The sequence below is a fragment of the Danio rerio genome, chromosome 8, assembly GCF_049306965.1.
Source record: "Danio rerio strain Tuebingen ecotype United States chromosome 8, GRCz12tu, whole genome shotgun sequence".
NCBI classification, from domain to species: domain Eukaryota; kingdom Metazoa; phylum Chordata; class Actinopteri; order Cypriniformes; family Danionidae; genus Danio; species Danio rerio.
Genome location: NC_133183.1, coordinates 54,772,758 through 54,796,236, shown reverse-complemented (window position 1 = coordinate 54,796,236; position 23,479 = coordinate 54,772,758). Strand labels below are relative to the sequence as shown.

Below are 23,479 nucleotides of genomic sequence, written 5' to 3'. Positions count from 1 at the left end.
CATTTCCGGGTGTCCTATCGGGTAACTTTATTGATTTGATAGAACGGGTATAAAGAGGTAAAATCAAGTTGACTAATTTTCTCGTCATCAGCCATATTCAGATACAACTTATAAGCATTTGTGCGACCACCAAAAAGAGCATCTCGGTTTCAGTCTCTCCGGAGCTGAATAAATGCTCAAATTTCATCACTGAAGCCTATGTCTGCTTGATCTTAGCCCATTCACACTACCAGATAACCTCTACTTTCATACCATAAACACTTTGTAGAATTTCGACCTTTTTGTCAGACCGAGTTCTGAGAACACCGTACGGGATCGCCGACAGTCAGTTTAGGTTGTGGGTGTCATAACAGCAATGATGACCATGGTGGAAACAACCATTAAATTCAAGAGCATACCTAGACCTGGCGTGTTAATAATAACTGTTTAAGAAAAATTTACCGATTTGCATTTCATCATGTTTCAGAGCTTTTTTTTTTTACATACTCCAACCCTTCTATTGATATGCTTGAAAGTCTTTTCTTATTTTGGTGAATGTACGAATTATTATTGGTTAGAGCCACAGTGCCCTCTTTGAGATCATGAGTTTTGAAAACACCCATACAACAACTTGCAAGAGTCGTGAAACTGAATGGATCTATTTGAGTATACTCTATAAACAATTCTCTATTTCATACACGCTTTGAGGAGCAAGATAACATCGTTTTCACCATAGTGGTACAACTGCTCCTTTAAAGTTAAACACATAGTGTGAAGCAGTAGTGTACACGCAACGAACTTTTTGTCTGGGATTAGACCGATATAGTTCTCATTTTCTTTTCTTTTGAAATGATGTGGAAAGTAGCCTTTTTCTGTCATGGTGAGATTTAATGCAGCTGGCATCTTCGATTGGAGCCATTGGAATGACTGATATGCTATTGATGTAACTGTGTTCAAACACGTCATCGACCATAAATATTAATTTACATACTTGCATGGTCCATTTTAAGACCGGCTTTGCAGTAATATTCAAGAATTAGAAATGAGACAACTGGAAGTGTTATGAGCTATGAAGCAGTAGCTTTTGTATTTGGGTTTTCTGAAATGTGTAATAATTTTTTCCACAGAGTCAGTTTCTCCAGCTCCAAATCCTGCACTGAGAAATGTTATCGCGCAGCCAAAATTAGCCACGTGTCTCCCCTTTTCATAACTGTTCTCAAAATCGAAAAAAATATTTTTTTTCTGAGTTATTTTGATTTTTTTTTTCAGGGTTGATAAAACATTTATGTATCCCTGTGTCAAGTTCTTAACGACATGCTGCACAATGGATCAGGGCACATTCGTGCTGACACTTATACTTTTCGTAACATCCACCACAATCCTTGCAGTATTTTATAACGTCGCAAGACACTTTTTCTCTTAAGCACCGGTTTCTTGTGAGCATCAAAGCAGTAATCCAATTTGCAATAACGCAAACAATCCAGGTGATGGATGTTTTTTTTTAGGGTGCTTGCAGCATTCACTGTCGAACTGGACGTTACAGACGTGATCGCATTGGTGATGTCTAAGGTATGAGAAGCCTTTATAGCAGAATTCACACACATAGCCGGAGCCTATGAAAGAAATCAAATTGAGAATCATGTAGTAATGATTGTCTTGTGAATAAAGGAACAATGTTTTAAGGTTTGGCTCTGTGTTATGTAGGTTTGTAACCCCTGTGCTTGACCTATAAAAGAAACAACAATTTTTTTATAACAGTTGTTCAAATATAGCAATGTTGTGAAGGCCTACTTCGTCTTGGATAGCAAGACCAGCCTTTGTGTATGATCGTTGCACTGTTTTCTAATTTACACTCTGGTAATTGAGGATCTAGAAAATGTGCTAGACATATAGAGAACCATAGTTTGTTGGTATAAATAAGCTTTGTCTTTTTTCTTTTGATTACCTGATCAAATGCCAAATCAGTAAGTTTACGACGAGGTCGACCGCCTCCTAATCTGTTCATTACATCAGCTTCAATCTCGACAGTTTCGTTAGCTGCTAACTGGTCATTGCTATGTAGAATTTTTACAATTTGGTCTGTAAAAAAATTAACGTCATAATTATTACTCTGAGTTAAAACACCTGTTTACATCGGATTTCATAAATTGATAACTTCCATCACCGCCAATATGTATGTATATATATATCAAATATATATATATATATATATATATATATATATATATATATATATATATATATATATATAAAGTGACCTCTGAAAAACTGACATGCATATTCCATGTAGTATGTTAAAATTGAAAATGTATATTTTACATTGTTATTTGGCAGTTCATTGTCATCCACAGTAACCTCTGCAATCTAAAAAAGCACAAAATGCTGATTTTTGGAATCACTCATTTGTGTTATGAAAAACTCACATGTAAGTCATACATTGGTTCTTTCAGAGTCTTAAGATGTAACACTTAAAACATTTACATTGTCGTCATCATCAGGTAAATCTTCAACATCAGCTGGCTCCAAAACCTGCAAAAAACATCATGTTGAAGGCAGAAACATTCTCACATGTCATTAATACAATAATTTCATCAGAATGTTAAAACATAGCAATTGAAAAATTTACATTGTCAGCTTCTAGTAAATTTTCCTCAGCATTTAATTACATCACATTGTGCACAACATAAGCAAACAGCATACATTCAAATCTGTTTGTTGTGTCGTGAAGTAACTGTCCATCTGTTTATTTAAAAGAGAAATGGCTAAATATTCATACCTTTGGTCATATGTATATAGTTGATCGTGATTGCCTTAGCTCCTGGCAGGTCTTAATAGTGGCGGGGCAAATTGTGGAGAGCTCTAACGGTATTATTTCTCTGTGCCTGTTTATTCTGCACAGTGTGAATTTCCAGTCCTGCAGCTGTAGGAATTCGTCTTTAATTCTTCTAACAAATTACACCTTAGCCATTGTCCAGGCTACAACTAACACTTACTGTGTTACTCCAGCTGTAAATGACGGAAAAATGTTTACAGGGTTCCCGCGGGTCCTTAAAGTCTTAAATTAAAATCCGGGAAATTTAGGTCTTAATTTGTCTTAAATTTTACCGTAAAGTGGCTGTAGGTATTAAATTTTCAGCCGGTCTGCTTAATGACGATAGGGAAGCACAGTGGTCCACCATAAAACATCTAATACATGATTAATTCAGTATGGGAAACAGGAAAGAAATGACAATCTCCGTGATTTATTAGTTTATTACGGTAGGTCGGGTACAGAGTACAGACCTGTCATTACGCAGTTGTTGATGTGAGGTTCAAAATGCAAAGATTGGAGAATGTAAATTTAACAACGTGGCAAAGAGGGAATGTGTAAATTCTGCAAAAAGACCTTTTCGTTAGGGACCATGGGGCTCAAAGTCATCGAGTATCACATTAAAGGAGGAAAGCAGCAGCTGGAAGTTGCAGCAGCTAGTCATAGCGGGTCCAGGTTAATCCCTGCATTGTTTGCAGCTCGACCTAACAATGTTACTAGTTTAGACTAGAGCTGAAGATCTTTGTTGGGTTCGGACTTTATTTCTATCATTTTAGACTGGGTCGTGCCGGGCTTGGGCTTGTGCAGTAAATGAACAGTCATGTGATGCATTTCGATTAGCGCGAGGAAGTCATCAAATTTTTTTTTACAACATTGAAATCCATCCCTGCAAAGGTGAATCAAATGATGACAGAGATGTCAAAATAAGCTAATTATGTCAGCGGTCAGGCCAGCTGCCTGTTTTATTCGAACAGTCGCTGGTATATCAAGGTATTTTGGCAGTCGCTCATACACTGCGTATTACGGTAGAGCACTAAGGAGCAGTGTCCAGCGAGCTGACGACATGACGAGGCCACTCGGTTGAAACCGCTGTCATGAAAAATGAAATGAATGTTCTTGACTGGTGGAAGATGAACGAACAATCCTACCCAAAACATGCTAAATTAGCCGGATCAGCAGTGTATCCCGGCCAGTAGCAGCAGCAGAGAAAAGGTGTTCAGTGCTGTTCAGTGAGCGCAGGACTGCGCTAAAGTCATTTACAGTGGATTCAATAATGTTCCCCCACAAAACACCTTATCTTGATGAGTAAAGAATTTCAAATTATAACTAAATATTAATAAAATCATAATGTATGCAGAGTATACAGGCTAATGCTGGCATTATTCTTTTATTATTCAGCTTCACCATCACCTTATTGTGAAGAGAAGTGGCAAAACAAATCCCACTGAGCCTTTATCTTAATTTCGTTATTGCCAAATATCCGTCATCATTTATCATTTATTTTAATTCATTTGCTAAGAAAGACTTATATTTATTGGTGTGTTGGCCAATTTAAACGTTAAGTGTATGTACCCAGGCCTATTTAAAGTGTTGATGTTACAGAGGGCTTTTTTTTTCTAACTTGGCCTGTAGCCTGTGTTATGGATAAGTAATGTTAACGCATATAAACAACTCATTAATGAAAAAAAGACTAAAGAGCTGTGCATGTGCACATTTGTATAATGTCGGGCTATAAACTGGTTCTGGCTTTTAAAAAGCTGTCAATCAAAATGTACCTGTCGGGTTCGGGCTCTATTGGGCCTACCTTTCATAGCCTGATTACAGCTCTAGTTCAGACAGTTTTATTTCACCACCAGACACCCAAAAGGCAGGTACTGCGGGTTATCCATACTGTGACTAGGCACAATTTATTTTAATCTAACAAAAACATTAAAATGAGTAGAATATTCCAAAGAAATATAATTTTTGGGTCTAAAATTATTTGTTGAGGTCTTAAAAAGATCTTAAAAGGCATTAAATTTTACTTTTAAAATGGTGCAAGAACCCTGTTACACACTTCATTTTAGCGGCTGAATGAGTGCATCATCCAGGCAATTAAAGTGCACTTAATATTTGTAGTTTTCAGTGTGAACACACACACACTATTTATACTATAAAATGGCGTAGAATAGTGCATAAGTATGCGATTTAGGATGCAGCTTGTGTCTTTTCTACCTGATAACATGCAACTATTCTCATCCCTTCAAAGAAAGTTGACCACTTCCTGTCTTCTTACTCTTGAGGTTTGCATTTTCTTTTTCAGTTTGCTATTTTCCCTAACAGTTTTCGGTTTGTTCTTTTGGCACGTTAGTTTCTTCTTCATGTATTGTGCATTTTGTTTTGCTATTTGGAGTTGCCTTTTAATTTATGAAGTTCAGACCTCAGCTTTTCCCTTTCTTTGAGCAGTGAGCTATATTTCCTCTTCCTTTTTCTTTGCTTGCTGGGGTTGAGGATACTTGCAGGCTCTCTAAACTTGGCTGCTCATAGTCATGATCATCAAGGTGATTATGCATGGGCTCAGGATTTTCGAGAAGTGGAATTTCCTCATTTGCTGATGTGTCCATAGATGGGGGTGTTTTCACATGTTTCATTAGTTCTTAGAGCTGCATTGGTCTCAGGGAAAGTCATGCGCTTTTGTATGTAGACACCAGACTGTACACATTTATCACATGATGAATAACCCGTATGCGACTTGACACCCTTAACATAACATAAGCACGAGCAGGTGCATCACAAACCACAGAACTAATTTTGAGAAGTAGTTCCTTTCCTCTGAACATAGAGCCTGACTACAGGATCTTAACTTCATCAACTAAGCTTTTGAAATACTCAGCCAATATTTTTGGTTTGGAAATGCCACCAAATATTGCTATTAGAAAAGGTTTCTTTGTTCATTTATTCATTTTCTTGTCGGCTTAGTCCCTTTATTTATCCAGAGATGCAACAGCAGAATGAACCACCAGGTTTCTATGTTTGCCTTGTAATAGCCTAAAATAGGCCACAGTAGCATATTTGAACTCTTGTGCAATGGAATGCCATCAAACTTCAACTGCAATGTCAATGTGTGTCTGTTAGATAGCTGAGGCAACATTTTATAAAGAAATCTAGGCAATGTATTAAGAATGCCAAATTAGTAGAAAGAACCTCCAGGTATTTGTTCTATTCTATATATTGTGTCGGTCTTAAGCAGTGTTCGTTTCAGGCTCGGACAGAAAACAGAGTTCAGTTCAAAATCAGGGGTTTTATTTGCGAAAAGGATGAAATAAGGCAGCTGCCGATCCTAGACCACCCGTGGGAGAATGCAGACTGGAGAGAGAAACTGGTGATCTGCTTCGGCTCCCTCGGAGCGGAGAGTGGGCTGTAGCTGGCGAGCGCAGGTTAGGAGCTGGGAATCAGCAGCGAGGAGACTGCACAGATCACAGGTAAGCAAAAGCGATAGGTAGTTGATCAAAGTTACTGGACTAGACTGGATAAAATGTAGAATAACAAGAAGGGGCAGGTATATTGGGAGAGACAAATAGACTCAAATGGAAACAGGTGAGTAATGTTGGCGCGCCAGCGCAGATTGAAAGTAGAAACAGCTGAAGTTAACAACACAAATTAGATCAAACCTGACTTGTTACAGTACCCCTCCCGCGCGAGAAGTCCTTGATTAGCGAGCGGTTCAAAATGTCCCGGGCTGCCACCCAACTCCTCTCCTCCGGACCGCATCCCTCCCAATCGACAAGATACTGAAAACCCTTGCCACAGGGACGTGAGGCAAGAATCTTCTTAAGAGTAAAAATAGGGGCATCATTGACAAGAGCGGGCTGGGAGGAGGGGGAAAGTCTGGAGGAAGCGAGAATAACAGGCTTAATGCAAGAAACATGAAAAACAGGATGAACGTGCTGCATCGAACAGGGTAAATGGAGGCGGACAGCTACAGGGTTGATGATCTTGGAGATGTAAAAGGGGCCTATAATTCTTTGAGTGAGTTTACAAGGGAGTCTGCAGAGAAAGGTTACGCGTAGATAGCCTGCCCGATAGTTTGGGGGTGGAAACCGGATGAAGAGCTAACCATGGCCCCTATCTGCCGACAGAATTCCTTCCAGAATTGTGATGCGAACTGAGGCCTGCGGTTTGAAACTATGTCAGAAGGTAAACCGTGGATCTTAATTGCGTGATTGAATACGATTTGGGCTGTTTCTTTAGCTGACAGCAGTTTGGGGAGAGGAATGAAGTGCGTGGATTTAGAAAAGCGATCGACCACAGTGAGAATAACTGTATTAACGGTGGAGGGTGGTAACCCAGTGACAAAATCTAACGCAATAATAGACTATGGACATGATGGAACGGGGAGAGGACGTAGAAGTCCAGCAGGAGGAGAATTGTCAGATTTAGCTAGCAAAAAAAAAAAAAAAAAAAAATACAGGCATTGCAAACATGGAAATTGGAAAATTATAATACTAAAGTATTGAATACAAACAATTACACTCACTGAAAAGTTATATTGCTGATAGTTGGGAACATTCATTATAAAGTAGGAACAATTTTGCTTAGTCCTTCTTTACGTTCAGCCAGTTGCTAAGACAGTCTAGTCTGTTTACATTATCGGGACAATGTGGCCCTTTTTCTTTTGAATGATGTGAGCTGAGAGTGAGTACAGTCTCTCACAAGCAGGATCACTGATACAGCATATGCATTTCGGTGCCTAATTTTGTTGCCACTGGTGCTGCAACGAGGGTGTAAGAAGCATCAAGCAGTACAACAAAGACACCCACAGGTACGCGTTGAGTCACACTAAAGACTAATTCTTACAGGGACTTTGGTTTCACCATCTCTAAACATTTAAACAACTTTGAGGGATACGGACAGCGAAATGGACATGTTTAGGCATTTGTTCTTTTTGCTAGAAAATGCGCACACAGACACAAACAACATGCACAGGACAGCGCAGCCAGAGAGCAACTCCCTTCAGATTTAACACACATGATCACGTTCATCAAATTCTAAAGTATGGCTATATTTTACAAGGATTCTGACACGGCAACGTGAAGCAGACGCTTTACAAAAGTTGCGTTTAAGGTGGAAACAGTACAGAATGGGTAGTCTTTAACAGCTTGTGACATCATCCGAGTTTAACGGAGTACATTTACATGGACTGCAATATTACGCTTTTAATATGATTAAGATAATACTCTTTTTAAGAGTCTACCATGTAAAAAGCGATTTTTGTATACCTTAAAGGACCACAGAGTCACGAAATGCGGAGTAATTCATATGCATCTATTTTATGTTATCTGTAAAATGTAATCTTATTTGTTGCTTTTTTTTCACCAGGTACTTGGCAACTGGGGATTCGTTTAAAACAATCGTCTTCAGTAACTGTTGGCACTCAACTGTCACAGGCATTGTGAGGGATGTGGCCAGGGCAATCTGGATAGCTCTGGTGGAGGAGACCATGCCAGTTTCCAAAAAGGATGACTGGAGGACCATCGCTGACCAGTTCAACGCACGCTGGAACTTCCCTAATTGTGTTGGTGCTATTGATGGGAAACATGTGCTCCAACAAGCGCCTGTGAATTCTGGGTCCTTCTTTTTCAATTACAAGTCAACCTACTTACTGGTGCTCTTGGCCGCTGTGGATGCCAACTATCTTTTCGTGTTGTGGATGTTGGTGGACATGGCAGGACCAGTGGGACACTCTGGAATTCTGCGTTTAGGAGGGTCTCTGAGATGGTACGCTTGACCTACCACCAGATGCTACGCACACGCAGAGCTGAACCCACCGTCAACACACCTTCAGCTCCTGAGAGATGCACCAAGGATGGACTCCAACAATGCCAACTGTAGAGCCATCCAACTCCAGGATGCATACTGTGCACATTTCAACGAGGAGGGTGCAGTGCCATGGCAGCCGAGTTCATAGAGTACACCAAAGGCTCTTTTCAAAGTCACAAAAGCTCTTTAGAGCTACCCATACTTTTATAAATAAATTAAAAAGAGTACATTTCAAATATGTCTTATATGTATTATATTGCGCTGTTTTATTCTATTGCTATGCGTCACAACCTATACCATGCTTCGCATTTTCATTTTTTTTTTTTTTTTTAAATCTGATATGTTGTGACTATATATATATATATATATATATATATATATATATATATATATATATATATATATATATATATATATAATATATATATATATATATATATAATATATATATATATATATATAATATATTTATATATATATATATAATATATTTATATATATATATATATATAATATATATATATAATATATATATATATATATATATAATATATATATATATATATATAATATATTTATATATATATATATATATATATATATAATATATTTATATATATATATATATATATAATATATATATATAATATATATATATATATATATATATATATATATATATATATAATATATATATATATATATATATATWTWTATATATATATATATATATATATATATATATATATATATATATAATATATTTATATATATATATATATATATATATTTATATATATATATATATATATATATATATATATATATATATTTTATATATATATATATATATATATATATATATATATATATATTTATATATATATATATATATATATATATATATATATATATATATATATATATATATATATATATATAATATATTTATATATATATATATATATATAATGTATGTGTGTGTATGCATACATACATCTATCATACACACATGTGTATATATGTATGTGTATTTTTGTTCATGTGAAAACACTGCACAAGCAGATGGTTTCCGTCTGCGCCTGCCTGCCTGCCTCTCTGACTGTCACCTTTATTCCCTGTCTCATCTCCTCTGCTTGACATGGCTTGCTAGTTTATGGCCTGACTCTTCCTCGACCTGGCTGTCTAACTGGCTTTAAACTGAGGGATGACTGGATAGAAGACGTACTGGGTGATCACGATTGGTGATGAATGGGGTTAGGAAGCCCATCATAGCCATAAAACGCCAAGGCTGTATGACAACAGACCCTGGTCTACTCTTCATCTCCCTTTCTTTACGTTTCTCCTTTCTAAATCTGTCTCTTGATGACCTCAAGCAGGTTTTGCATATGTCCTCTGACATGCAAAAAATGAAATGAAATGAAATAAGCAGTCCCTTCATATACACGTGTTGCTCAATTATTTATAAACTAGTTTAAGTATTAATTAAAATTATATTTAAAATATTATTGTAAAAACCCTGTCTATGTTTTAAAATAAATAGTTAAAATCACCAACCACTCAAATCTAAATATTTTCTATATTACATTTCACCTAATATTTAACTGTGTATTTGGCTGCCGGAGCAATATCCTTTGTGGTAAATCCTATGTAAGGTACTTGTTCTAATGGGTCCAATACACACAAGAATCACCAACCGCCACCTCCTTCCAAGCCCGGTCTCTCCGGTATGAATCCCGGTGTATATATATATATATATATATATATATATATATATATATATATATATATATATATATATATATATATATATATATATATATATATATATATATATATATAGCGGTTGGTCATAAAGGACCGGGTGATTTCCAACCGCAATGATGAGTTTTCCCTACATTTTAAAATTTCTCCTGTTTATCGCTATCAAACTGTATGGATGCAATTGGCTACTCTCTGAGCTGGAATATTTGCATAAAGTGATCTGATTGGCTAACACTTCCGCTGGCACTTGAAAAGTTTAGAATTTCTTAACTTCTGCAGCGAGCGATGCTGACGGATCCACAATGCAGTTTGGCAATGTCTGACGTCACCCATTCAAAGTCAATGGAAAGCGTTAAAGCTGACGCCCCGTGTGAATGGGGCAGGAGAGTTATGGAAAGAAAGAGAAGACAACAAAGGAGAGGAAGGTAAAAAAGGTTGAGAAAGAGAAGACATTAAAGAGAGGAAGGAGAAAAGGGTTGAGAAAGAGAAGACATTAAAGAGAGGAAGGAGAAAAGGGTTGAGAAAGCGAAGACGTTAAAGGAAAGAAAGGAGAAAGGGGTTGAGAAAGAGAAGACGTTAAAGGAGAGAAAGAGAAAAGGGTTGAGAAAGAGAAGACGTTAAAGGAGAGGAAAGAGAAAGGGATTAAGAAAGAGAAGACGTTAAAGGAGAGAAAGAGAAAAGGGTTGAGAGCGAAGACGTTAAAGGAAAGAAAGGAGAAAGGGGTTGAGAGAGAAGACGTTAAAGGAGAGAAAGAGAAAAGGGTTGAGAGCGAAGACGTTAAAGGAAAGAAAGGAGAAAGGGGTTGAGAGAGAAGACGTTAAAGGAGAGAAAGAGAAAAGGGTTGAGAAAGCGAAGACGTTAAAGGAAAGAAAGGAGAAAGGGGTTGAGAAAGAGAAGACGTTAAAGGAGAGAAAGAGAAAAGGGTTGAGATAGCGAAGACGTTAAAGGAAAGAAAGGAGAAAGGGGTTGAGAAAGAGAAGACGTTAAAGGAGAGAAAGAGAAAAGGGTTGAGAGAGAAGACATTAAAGGATAAGAAAGAGAAAACATTAAAGGAGAAAAGGGTTGAGAAAGAGAAGACATTAAAGGAGAGGAAGGAGAAAAGGGTTGAGAAAGGAGAAAAGGGTTGAGAAAAAGAAGTAAAATAAGAAGAGACGGAGGAGCAGGAAAAGTAAAATAAAAAAATGGGACATGATGAATGAGGAGGACAAGATCATGAAGGATTTAGAGAAATTGAAGAAGGAAGAGGAGGATGTGGGGTTGGGTGTTAAGTCAGCGTTACAGGCTGGGAGAACTGTTGTGTTTCAATATGGTGGGGATGGAATCTATATCATAAACAAGGGTGGAGGGCTGATTTTTGTTGTTTAATTCTAAATAAACAATGCAAAACTCAAATTGGTCCTCGTCATTAATTTCACATATTTTGTTCATGCTTTCTCTCCTCATTATCCTTATAGAGGTGATAAAGTAATATGGATTTGTCTAACATTCACCTACTTTGCAAAAACCGTTGACAATCAATCCCCTCATAAGTTTTCAATTGTGGTTTAATTAATACATTTTAGAGCCATTTTATGCATTTATTTGCGCTAGATTAGCTTGTCTGCTGGTATCAAAATGTGAAAAGTATTGCTAACCAAATATTTATATTACAGTTTTATAAATAATTTTAAGATCAGCTCCCTTCAGAAATGTAGAAATCTTGTATCTGCTGTAGGGGGTTATGCTCTTGTTCCTGAAATAACAGGGCACTGTTTAATCAATATTTACTTACCATTAAATATCAAAATATATGTTTTAGTGGTGTGAATTTGTGCCACACAAAAAAAAAAAAAAAACCCCACCGGATTTGTCCTTACCTTGTTGATAAATTCACATTGTGTTCCATACACAATAACCCACAGGTGTAAATCCCTGGGGTGGACCCCCCCTCACACTTAATAATTGTCTAAGTAGAAAGAAAACCACATTTATCATTTAAAATGCATTTGGAAACAGTTGAGTTCCCCCTCCCCTTCTTCACAGTGGTTTTGTCCACTGCGTGCGTTCCCAGCTCATCTCACCTACTCTAAACACACACACAGGTGTGCGGCTGTGGCTCAGTTAAATTCACCTTAAATAAAGCGATTCTCTTCAATGTAGTTAATGCAGATTCATTCATAAATTAGTTGTGGCAAAAATGCTGATTACTGTAATTGTCCATGAATCTGCTGTGTTAGTGATTAAAATAACTTATCTAGTTAACATTAGCTTGTTGCAAACTGAACTGCAACTAACACGCCAAAGCCGTTTCCCATGCATTGCTTTATTTGTGATGACTTGGCATAATGCTTAATGCATAATGCATAAAACTTAAAAGGCACCTAGGTTCCCCTTTTTCAGATTTAATGAGTCTTTTGAGTCTCTAGAATGTGTCTGTAACGTTTCAGCTCAAAACACCCATCAGATTTTTTATTATACCTTTTATAAGATTCTACATTTTTGCACCAGGAGGCAGTTTTGTTGTACTGCACCTTTAAGGCTAGTCCTCCCTGCCCACTGTTTCTACGTGCCTTTCAGCAGGCCCGTTTACACTGTCAGGCCTTCATGCCCAATTCCGATTTATTGCCTTAATTTGATTTTTTTGCCTGCCTGTTTACATGTTTCAATTATGACCCATATTCAATTTATGCGTTTACACTTGCCATACCATTTATGAGGTCGCGCATGCATGAAGGCGAGTTCAAGCATCTGGGCCACACTTGCTCTGCGAAATATGCGAAGTGTAGTATAAGCAGTGAATGGTTCAGTCCAGATTTACCCCCACGCAGTTTATTTAATGGTATAGCCCTGATGTGTGTGTGTGTGTGTAGTTGAAGATGTAGCCTTTGCCTGTATGCGCACCAGTGTTAGAGAGAATAAAGTTGTTCTATGTGTAGCCCGCAGTGCGTGTATTAATATCGACAAAAAGCAAAAGTTACAACACGAAGTTCGCTCAACTTTATGATTTTGAGGCGGAGGTGGGAAAGGGTCGTCATCATAGCTTGCACCTATGGTATATGTTGTCCTCCACCATTCAGAGGAATTTGTGGGTACGAGTAGTGGCACACTGGGTACAAGAGAGGTCTCAGGGTGGGAGCAAATTGTGGCGATTGACTTTCCTCCTCCGTGTTTTCTCTGTAGTTGTTTATAACGTTGGCGTCTCCAGCATGCTCTTTCTTCTACTGTATGTCATTAAACCACGAAGAAGCACCACATTGTCGCAAGTTTAAAAACATATAAAACGGAATGCCTCAATAAATCCGATCTGCCTGTTTACATGACAGTTACATTGTCACATATATATTTATATCTGATTTATTTCCACATATGAAGGAGGCCTGAAACCGATCCCTGAATATCCGAATGCATGTGTTTTTTGTGTGTTTACACGATCATCGAACAGATCCGATCTGTGTCACATATGAGCAAAAAATCGGAATTGGGTCACATTTAACTGCCAATGTAAACAGGGCCTTAATCTCCCCCTCGGCTGCGTTGGACAACAGACAGACATAAAGAAAGCAGATCTCACGTAGCGTTTGAGAGGAATGCTACAGTAATAATTTTGCCAATTAGTATTTGATGCATTGAGTCAACTTAATGAGTCACACACAATGTCGTTACAAATTTCACGCGCACACAAACAGATACACATACACAGTGCAGCAGACACACACAGACAGACAGCACACGCGGTTAGCTTTGCACTCTTTTTGCACGCATATGTGACAGGATACAGGTTATTCTTCACTGCTGTATGGAAATCTGTTATGTTAATGTACGAAATAAACCTGATTTAATATCCACAAGTGGGATGAAGCGTCTTCTTTTATAATTGTTCTGACATGCGGCTGTGGTGAAGTAAAGCTAAAGTAAATTGCTGTAATTCATTACTCACATGCACTGATTTAAAACATTTTAAACTTGTAAAATTCACTCTTGATCACATTTGATGATGATTGATAATTCTAGCAAACTGAACAGACCTTTTTTTCCCAGTTGGTTTGCGCTCGTCCTCTCTTGTTGATATGATTATACACGTTACTACCGGGACATGTTAATACAAACCTATCAATCAATTCGGTGGGCAGGGAGACCGCACTTCTACATCAAGCTGCGGTCGATCTGAAAACCGTTCCAACTGGTCCAACATTTTTATGTTGTTAAACTGAAAAAAAAAAAAAAAAAAAGCAATGGGTGTGTTTATATCACCCCAATATGACTGTCTATACACTATACCTACACACGACTGTCCAAACAGCTTGAAAAGTAGATTTATCACCATTAGTAGTTTACCAAACAATTAACTTTAGCTCTTTTGCAACTATAATTGTATCTTGACATTTCTTGCTATTAATATTCTGGATCGAGTCTTAATATAAATAAATATCTAACTAGATAGATAATAGAAAAGAAATAGAATAATAAAAACCTTTAAACAAGGTTTAGAGTCAATCTACATTTATGAATATAAAATTTAACAAATACAATTAAAAGATTTATTATAAATCTCACAGATTAATTGTTTTAGTCAAAATAAAATATAACATCTTTGGGGGTCAAATTACATCTAAAACCTGATTTATTTATTATTTATTTTTCATCAGTCTGCATACATTAAGTTAATGTAAAATTACTAACATAAATGTTGTGAAGTTTTTTAAATTTAGCTCCCTATGTTTATTACTTATGCAGAAACGAAAATGAAGCAACCAAGATTTTTTTCCACACAATCTTTAAAACCAACATTCCAAAAAAAAAAAAAAAAAAAAATCTTCTAGGCTTTAAGGCTCTTTTTTAAAAACATAATAATCTAATAACTTTGGGAAAAAAAACTACAAAAGTCTACCCCATCTCAGCGATTCTCTTTGAAAGCTGTGCAAAGAGCTTGGATTTTTTAAAGATGGTTTTCAAATGTAAAAGCACAGATCTCATTTACTTCTACTGCTAAGTAGACAAGAGAATGTTCATTGTATAATGCAAAGACAGGGCTGTAGAGCTTAGTAGCTGATGGACATGGCGACGATCAGCATTAAGTAATAGTAGAAGCTGTCAGGCAATACACCACGAAGAACAACTGGTCCAGTGTAGAGAAGGAATTGCTGGAATTCAGTTGCTTTTCATCTCTCCAGAAAAGAAAGGGACTGCGGCTGTCAGGCAAATTCCCGTGGGATTTTTTTCCATTTAGAGACTCCAATTTGGATGAAATTTCACTAATTTGCCTTTGGGAAATTTTGCACTTTCTAGGACCCTGTTTTAAGAAGACATACATGCGTCTAACCACCCCTAAACAAACAAGATGCATATAGCAGGGGTCACCAATCTCGGTCCCGGAGGGCTGGTGTCCCTGCAGGATTTAGCTATAAACTTGCCTCAACACACCTGCCTGGATGTTTCAAGTATACCAAGTAAGACCTTGATTAGCTTGTTCAGGTGTGTTTGATTAGGGTTGGAGCTAAAATTTCCAGGACACCGGCCCTCCAGGAACAAGTTTGGTGACCCCTGGCATATAGTCCAAGACAGTGCTGCTCAATCCTGTTCCTGGAGATCTACCTTCCTGCAAAACACAGCCCTCACCCTGTTCAAACACACCTGAACCAATTAATTAGAACCTGAACAGCACTTGATAATTACAGGCAGGTGTGTTTGAAATGGATTAGCAACTGAAATCTGCAGGAAGGTAGATCTCCAGGAACAGGGTTGAGCACCCCTGGTCTAAGACAAATGACTGTATTCATGACATGTCTGAATCTGCCACTGGAGAAAGTCCAATTTGGTGGAAAGGGTAGGATAAATGTCTGAATTCCTGTCCTTGGCAAAATCTTCTCATGTCGTTGGTGATTAAACACAACTCTGTTTTTTATGTATTGCTCTTCAATGGTGCATTGCCCGCAACTATTGTATGCATTGTGCCTTTTTATGCACTTTAAAAAAAGCTCTCGCTGGAGCATCACAAATTTAAGCATTGATCTTAACATTTAAGGCTTCACCTTCAAATGAAATTTCATCATGCTGAAGTCTAGTGAGCTCTTCAAGAAATTCAGACATAAAAATTGGCCAAATTTGGACATTTGATGACCTGAATAATGGCAGGCGACCAATGTTGAAATCAAGGAGGACAGGATTTACTCTGGGGAGGATTTTCTCTGGGTACTGTGCAAATATTTTCAAAAGCTCAGACTCAAGGCCCAAATACAGATATTGACCTCCACACACGTTTTGTACATCTAGAAAGCAAGGAGTTCCCAAAAGTGTTCTGGCATCTTTAGGTAGATAATGTCCATGTTTCCTTTACACAGAAAGTAGCTCATCAACAGATGTCCGTTTTGTTCTGAACAGCCCATTTTGATAAATCACTTCTCAAATCACATATTGGTTCTAAAGATGATTGTGTTTCAGTGTCATCACTTTTACAGTAACTGTATGGCTGGTCATCAAGACCACGAGTACTGTTTGCAGTACTTTCTGCAAAATCTTCTTTGAAAACATTTTCAGAATTGTCGGTTGCACAAACACCAGACTGTGCAGAAACCAAAGAATGATCCTCAGAGTCACTACTAGACAGTGTCATTGCCAGCCAATCAGCATTTTGCCTACTAAACTTTTTATGGTATGCCATCTATAAAACAGGTATGAATTTTAACTGTCATAACTAGCGAAGAAGATTTAATTAATTGGTAACGCTTTATAATAAGGTTCATTGGTTAATGCATTTACTAACATGAACTAATAATGAACAACACATGTACAGCATTTATTAATCATGATTGAACATTTACTAATGCATTATTAACATCCAAGTCCATGCTTGTTAACATTAGTTAATGCACCATGAGTTAACATGAACTAACAATGAACAACTGTATTTTCTTTAACTAACATTGATTAACATGAACAAATACAGTAGTAAATGTATTGTTCATTGTTTGTTCATGTTAGTAAATGCATTAATTAACATTAACTAATGAACCTTATTGTAAAGTGTGACCAATTAATTTACTAAACCTATATATGAAGACATTTAATTGGGTGAGTGGAGGGCCCTATGAATCTGCCGTTACATATCTTTGAAAACATTTGACAGGTTAAGGAAAAGGGGTCATAAAAGAGCACAAGAGAGGACAATAGCCGGATTTCCACTATCGGGCCAGTGCGAGCCAGGGGTTTTATCTGGCCGGGCCAATAGCCCGGGAGGTTGAGAAATGAGGCTGAAATCATGTCGCGTTTTCACTGTCGGGCTAGTAGCTCACAGCGCGTCACGCAAACACCGCCCACAGAACGTCCCCGAATCAAACGTCACACAACCCGCCCACTCCAGCGGGAATTAGGCAGATAAAGCACAGCATAGAATCATCACTAAACGAAACCATTAAAATGAAGACAACCGAAACAAACAAATGACACGTTACTGTACCGCAGTACATGAAATGTCTATATGCACAGACCTGTGTATTTCCATTCATTACATTTGTTTACTCGCCGACCGACTGTTGGCATTGTGCATCGAGTGCTCTCGCCACTAACGGAGGGACCCATCACAGTGAGCGCACACATCCATATTATAAAGCCACAGAAATTCTCCTTTATAACTCAATATGGACAACATATTATACATACTTGTTTGAGAATTAACAATAATAATAGCCTACTCATATTAACCTTTATTTTACATCTAAAGAATCATGATTTCGATTTTAAGCAAAAAAATTGTGATTCACATTTTAGCCAGAATCGTGCAGCCCTACGTTGTTGTGGACTTAAATCTTGAGGTATCTGCTTGTTACGTGGTGACGTGTTTGTGACGTGTGTGTGATACTGTTTCCGGGTCCAAGCCGCCATTCACTTGAGTGGAGAAATCATTTGTTTATGATCACTTTTTATTAATATCGTACATTAAAGTTAGTTTTATATAAAGTCATAGTGTACACAACAATCTCTGGGCTTGCTGCATAACAAAAACCAAAATTTTAACAATTTATAAAACAATGAATTACTTTTTGGCCATCGGATATTAGGCATGGACATATATATTGCGATCGTGACTTTCGAAAGTATTAAATCGCTTTGTAAACGTTTATTATTACCATTTCATGAATCTCCCCATTCAGTTGAATAGAGCACTTAGACCCAGAAGCCGCTCCACGTGAAGTCACACTTAACAAGCGGATATAGTGCCACAGCCTCCCACTTTTCTCGTCGTTCATACTGTATGCAAAGGTGTTCAGGAACTCGTATTTGCATGAGCTTGTCCTGAAACAGCTTGGGCTGCTCTAGCACGCAGTCAAAAAGTAGCTCCAGGAGCCTGTCAACATACCCTGCAACATATAGCCAAAATTGGGGTACATTGTCAAGGCGATTCTAGATTAAAATAGGTGATTAGCAATTGATTAGACACACATTAAAATGGTACCTAGAATTACACAAACGTAAAATTGACATATTATAAAATTCAACGATGCAACAATTAAGCATGTCACAGGAAACTTTACAGGGCTATTAAGAGTCTCAGGTGAAAATAGAGCTCTTATCAAGTGAAGAAAGAATTTGCTAAAATGTATAAACCATAACAGCATCTATACGCGGTGTAAACATTTGACAAAAAACACAAGTCAGATATCTATATAGCCTACATAATATATAATGTGCCTATAATGTGTTAAGTGTTATGATGCCCACAGTGTGTGCAGACCTGATCCACAAACAAAACAGTTCCGACTGTCCTACTGTGTATAACACAGCTTATTGTGCAGATAGGACACTGCCTGAAGAACGCAATAAGGTTTTCTTCATAAACAATAAATTTCCTCATTCTGTAATGTGGAGTTTCTACCACAGTGCTGATAGGAGACACAAAAACCTAAAAGGAATTCAACAAAATATTTTAATACAACACGCCAAATTACATTATATTGTAGTAGCAAGTACATACCCAAATTACTCACCTCGCATTATAGATGGTGGCAGGGCCGTGCAGAGACCATCCAAAGGGCATGTGCAGGAGAAATTTTTTGAAGAGCGTGGGGTGGGGGGGTTTGGGTTGGGGGGGGGGGATTGGGGGGGTTGTTGTTGCGCGCGTTCTGAAGAGCGGGGGGGGGGGGGTGGGGGCGGTGTTGTTGTTGCGTGCCTTCTGAAGAGCGGGGGGGGGGGGGGGGGTGGTTGTTGTTGCGCGCGTTCTGAAGACCGGGGGGGGGGGGTTGTTGTTGCGCGCGTTCTGAAGAGCGGGGGGGGGGGGGGGGGGATGGGGGGGGGGGGGGGTTGGTTGTTGTTGCGCGCGTTCTGAAGAGCGGTGTTGTCGCGCGCCTACTGAAGGGCGGGACCGAGGGTGTGCCGCGCCGCGGGGGCACTTTTGATCATTTTGGAAGGGCACTTTCTATCCAAGACTAAAAAGGGCATGTGCACTGCACAGGTTGAGCCTTATGTGTGCACGTGCCTGGATGGTGGGGTTAGTATCTTCGGGGTTCAACGTAATGTCATCTATAGACATTGTTCTTGACCTTTTTACAGGCGTTGAAACAGCTAGTGGAAGTTCATCGAACGAGGTGTTAAACGCCCTGCTGAAAAATCCAGCTTAAACCAGCCTAGGCTGGTTGGCTGGTTTTAGCTGGTCAACCAGGCTGGTTTTAGAGGGGTTTTGGCCACTTCCAGGCTGGTTTCCAGCCATTTCCAGCCTGGTCTTAGCTGGTTAGGCTGGGAGATGACCAGCTAAAACCAGCTTTACCAGCCTAGCAGGCTGGGAGCCCAGCCAAAACCAGCTATGTCCAGCTTTAACCAGGCTGGTCAAGCTGGTATTAGCTGGTCATTTTCCAGCCTGATCAGCTAAGACCAGGCTGGAAATGGCTGGAAACCAGCCTGGAAATGCCCAAAACCCCTCTAAAACCAGCCAACCAGCCTAGGCTGGTTTAAGCTGGATTTTTTAGCAGTACATGACATGTACTGCTAAACATCCTTTTTACGTTGTTCAACCTGGTTGCCTGAAAAGACAAAACGTGCTTGTATGCCAACTCAATATTGACCAGCAAAGAGAAATGGATTTAATTCTTACTCTTGCTTCTTTGCTTTGGTTTCCAACTGTATTGTGTGCTGGTATGTTTGATGGGCGGAACAGCATCTGTTTGGCATGCTACATCTGTTGTGTAAACATCGTACTGGCACACCACCTCACACCGCGTTTCGGATTCAGATGGCGAATATAACTGTTGTACAACCGACTAAAAGACACTGAATAGACATGATTCATTTAAAACAAAGCATTTACAGTCTATAATGTTGAAGAATTACTGTAAAATACTTAGTAATGCCAGTCATTGCACTAAGTCACGTCTTCACAAACGGAAAGAGCACACTTACCGAATCTGTAGAGGCAGGAAAATCAACAGGAGCCTAATCTGAGACAAGTGGCAAATCCAGTCTCTGCCGTCTGAACACTGTAACAGGTAAAAGGAGTCTTCCTTTATATCTAATTCATGCATATTAATGAAGTTACATCGCATGCATAATAGAGTGCGCTGATTGGTTTGAACCAAGGCTTACTCATGAGTTAAGGCAGCACACTCAGAGACGTAATGGGGCACTCTCACTGCGGCATGTGCTATTTGCAATGTATGGGCTCAGTAATCTACAAATATACACAATCCCATCTCTTGAAAATCTATACCGCTCATAAAGGTAGTTGTCATGAAACTCCAATGGGTTTGACCTGTCCATGAAAGTTTGTTCTCTTTGAAATGCCCTTCGAACAATAATAGTTCCCTCATCCACGACCTCATCAATGAAAGGACACGCCATGGTTAAATTCACAAACATGACTTGAGATCCCTTTTATACACTTTTAATTAATTGGCAAACTCACACCTGAAATTACCAGCAGGTTAGCGTTACTGTTCTAGTTTGGCTTAGCCTGCCCCAAACCAGGTTAGTTTCCCAGCATAAGTTGCCATAGTAACTGAGTTCAAACTTTTTAAAGTTTGATTTATGAAATGGTATTGACAAAAAAAGTCTGACTAACCAAAATAAGCCTGGCTTGTTTTCTAATCTTGTTTTAAGGAACAACCCCCCCGGTCGCCAACTTTTTTAAGACACACGGAATGCCGCATTGCTTGGGTGCAATTGACTGCACTCACATTGAGATCAGAAGACCTTTGTCCAACTCCACAGGCTTTATTAATCGAACAGGTAAATATTCTTTGAATATACAAGCATTGTGTGACCATAAGTAATGTTTCATGGACGTTGTTGTAAAATGGCCGGGGAGTGTACATGACGCATGTATACTTGCCAATTCACAAGTAGCGACCTGTAGTAACTCAGCCTTATTCTAAGTAGTTTACAATTAGCATTCATAAAGCCCCGTTGTGCCCCCTTCGTCTCCTTTATCAATTATCACCTGGAACCTAATTCCTATACACACTCTTCTTCCCCCTTTATAAGACAAAGAATGTGTTGCTAAGTAATGGTCCATCAGGTATGTTTTACTATGTATGTAAGCAAGTGTATTTACTATAGGGTGCATGTAAATGAAACATTGTAGCATGTGTAACGCATGTAAATAACTATTTGATAAAGGCTGTGATGTTTCATGTCAAACTGAAGCTATAAGGCTTCAGAGAACATTTGTTTAGGTGATAAGACTGTGTTTGCAGATAGTTATTCACAAAGCTTCATTGAATTTTTAATAACAGTAAGTAAAGTTTTATTTCCAGCGCGCGACCACAGGTCTTCCCCTCACTGGTCGTAGACAACCAGTGAAAAAAGAGGCATGGTCTCACTCAGTAGCCACGGCCATTGGACAATCACAGATTGGGCTGGTCTAAACTGCCCACTATAAAACTTAAATGACATGAAATTTCGTGGTATTAGATTAGGCTTCATGAGGGGTTTCTACGCACAAACTGTGAGTTGCACGCCTTCCGTCTTTACAACACGCCTGCCGGACAACGCTTTTGGAAGAACTACCCGGTAAAGTCTGCATCTGTCCGCTGTTACATCACTTCGGGAACAATAACCCATTCACTGGAGCTCAAGCTGCTTCTGTGTACGTTCGCGACTCGCATGAACTCAGTCTGACCCTGTTCTGCTCGTATAACTGCTTTCCCGTGAACACTCGGATGCTGCCTCATACCGCAGTAGGGTCAGTAATTCCACTTTTTCGAAGTCAACTCTGACTTCCTTAGTTTCGTAATTCTGCCAAGGAGCAGGTCACTGGAGGAATCCCCATTCCAAAATCTTCCCGCGTGTTGACGTCATACTCTCCGTCACCGGGACAACCAATCCCACACTCCAGAAGACCCCTCCAATGAATGACTTTCCAACCACGTCAATGCGCTGCAACCAATCAGCTTTGCAGGGGTTTTCCTCAACCAGCTGACGAGTGAGACTGGTCATCAAAACGCAAGTAACACAAACCCACGTTTCACTTCTTCCTGAAGCTGGTGTTAAGTTTAATCAGTAAACCTTAGTCAGAGAGTCTGACTAAGGTTTACTGATTAAACTTAACACCAGCTTCAGGAAGAAGTGAAACGTGGGTTTGTGTTACTTGCGTTTTGATGACCAGTCTCACTCGTCACTCGCTTGATGGTTTTCTCAGGTTGCAATGCTAAGAACTTAGCAAGTTGCGATGCGTTTGGTACCCTATGGTTCTTTACTCATTAAGTTTAAGCAATAAACCTTATGGCCCATTTCCATTGAGTGGTACGGTTCGGTACGCTTTTATGGCCGTTTCCTCTGTCAAAAAGTGTACTGAACCAAACCGCACCGTACCACTTTTTTGGCACCCTTTCGAAAGGGTACCAAATGGGAGAAAGGGTACCAAAAGGTGGAGCTACACGTGCAGCTGAATGCTAATTGGTTACAGAGATACGTCATGAGCTCGTGGAGCTACACAGAACGTAAACAAAGGAACCGCCATGTTTTTTCTTAAATACAAAGCCGAGATATTACATGGAAATACTATATGTATATAATAATGGGATGACCCGGGCTCAAACAAACCTTGTTGTCGTCTCGATGAACAGACACATCTGCCGTGTCCTGATGTTGTTTTACGAGGCCATCTAAAAGTGCGAATGGTATTCGCTTTCTTCCGGGAGCTCGCGTCCGCGTCTATATTTGATA

General features: G+C 38.8%; 1 protein-coding gene and 1 long non-coding RNA gene across 2 annotated transcripts in view; both read right to left on the bottom strand.

The window, feature by feature from the left end:
• grk5l (G protein-coupled receptor kinase 5 like) overlaps positions 1 to 23,479 on the bottom strand; it is an 821,722-nt gene that overhangs the window by 339,164 nt on the left and 459,079 nt on the right. The window lies entirely within an intron of this gene.
• On the bottom strand, positions 17,488 to 20,795 carry LOC141375529 (uncharacterized). Its single transcript, XR_012383939.1, has 3 exons — positions 20,717 to 20,795; positions 19,796 to 20,587; positions 17,488 to 19,226 (listed from the first exon to the last, which is right to left on the bottom strand). It is a non-coding gene; the product is annotated as an uncharacterized lncRNA (long non-coding RNA).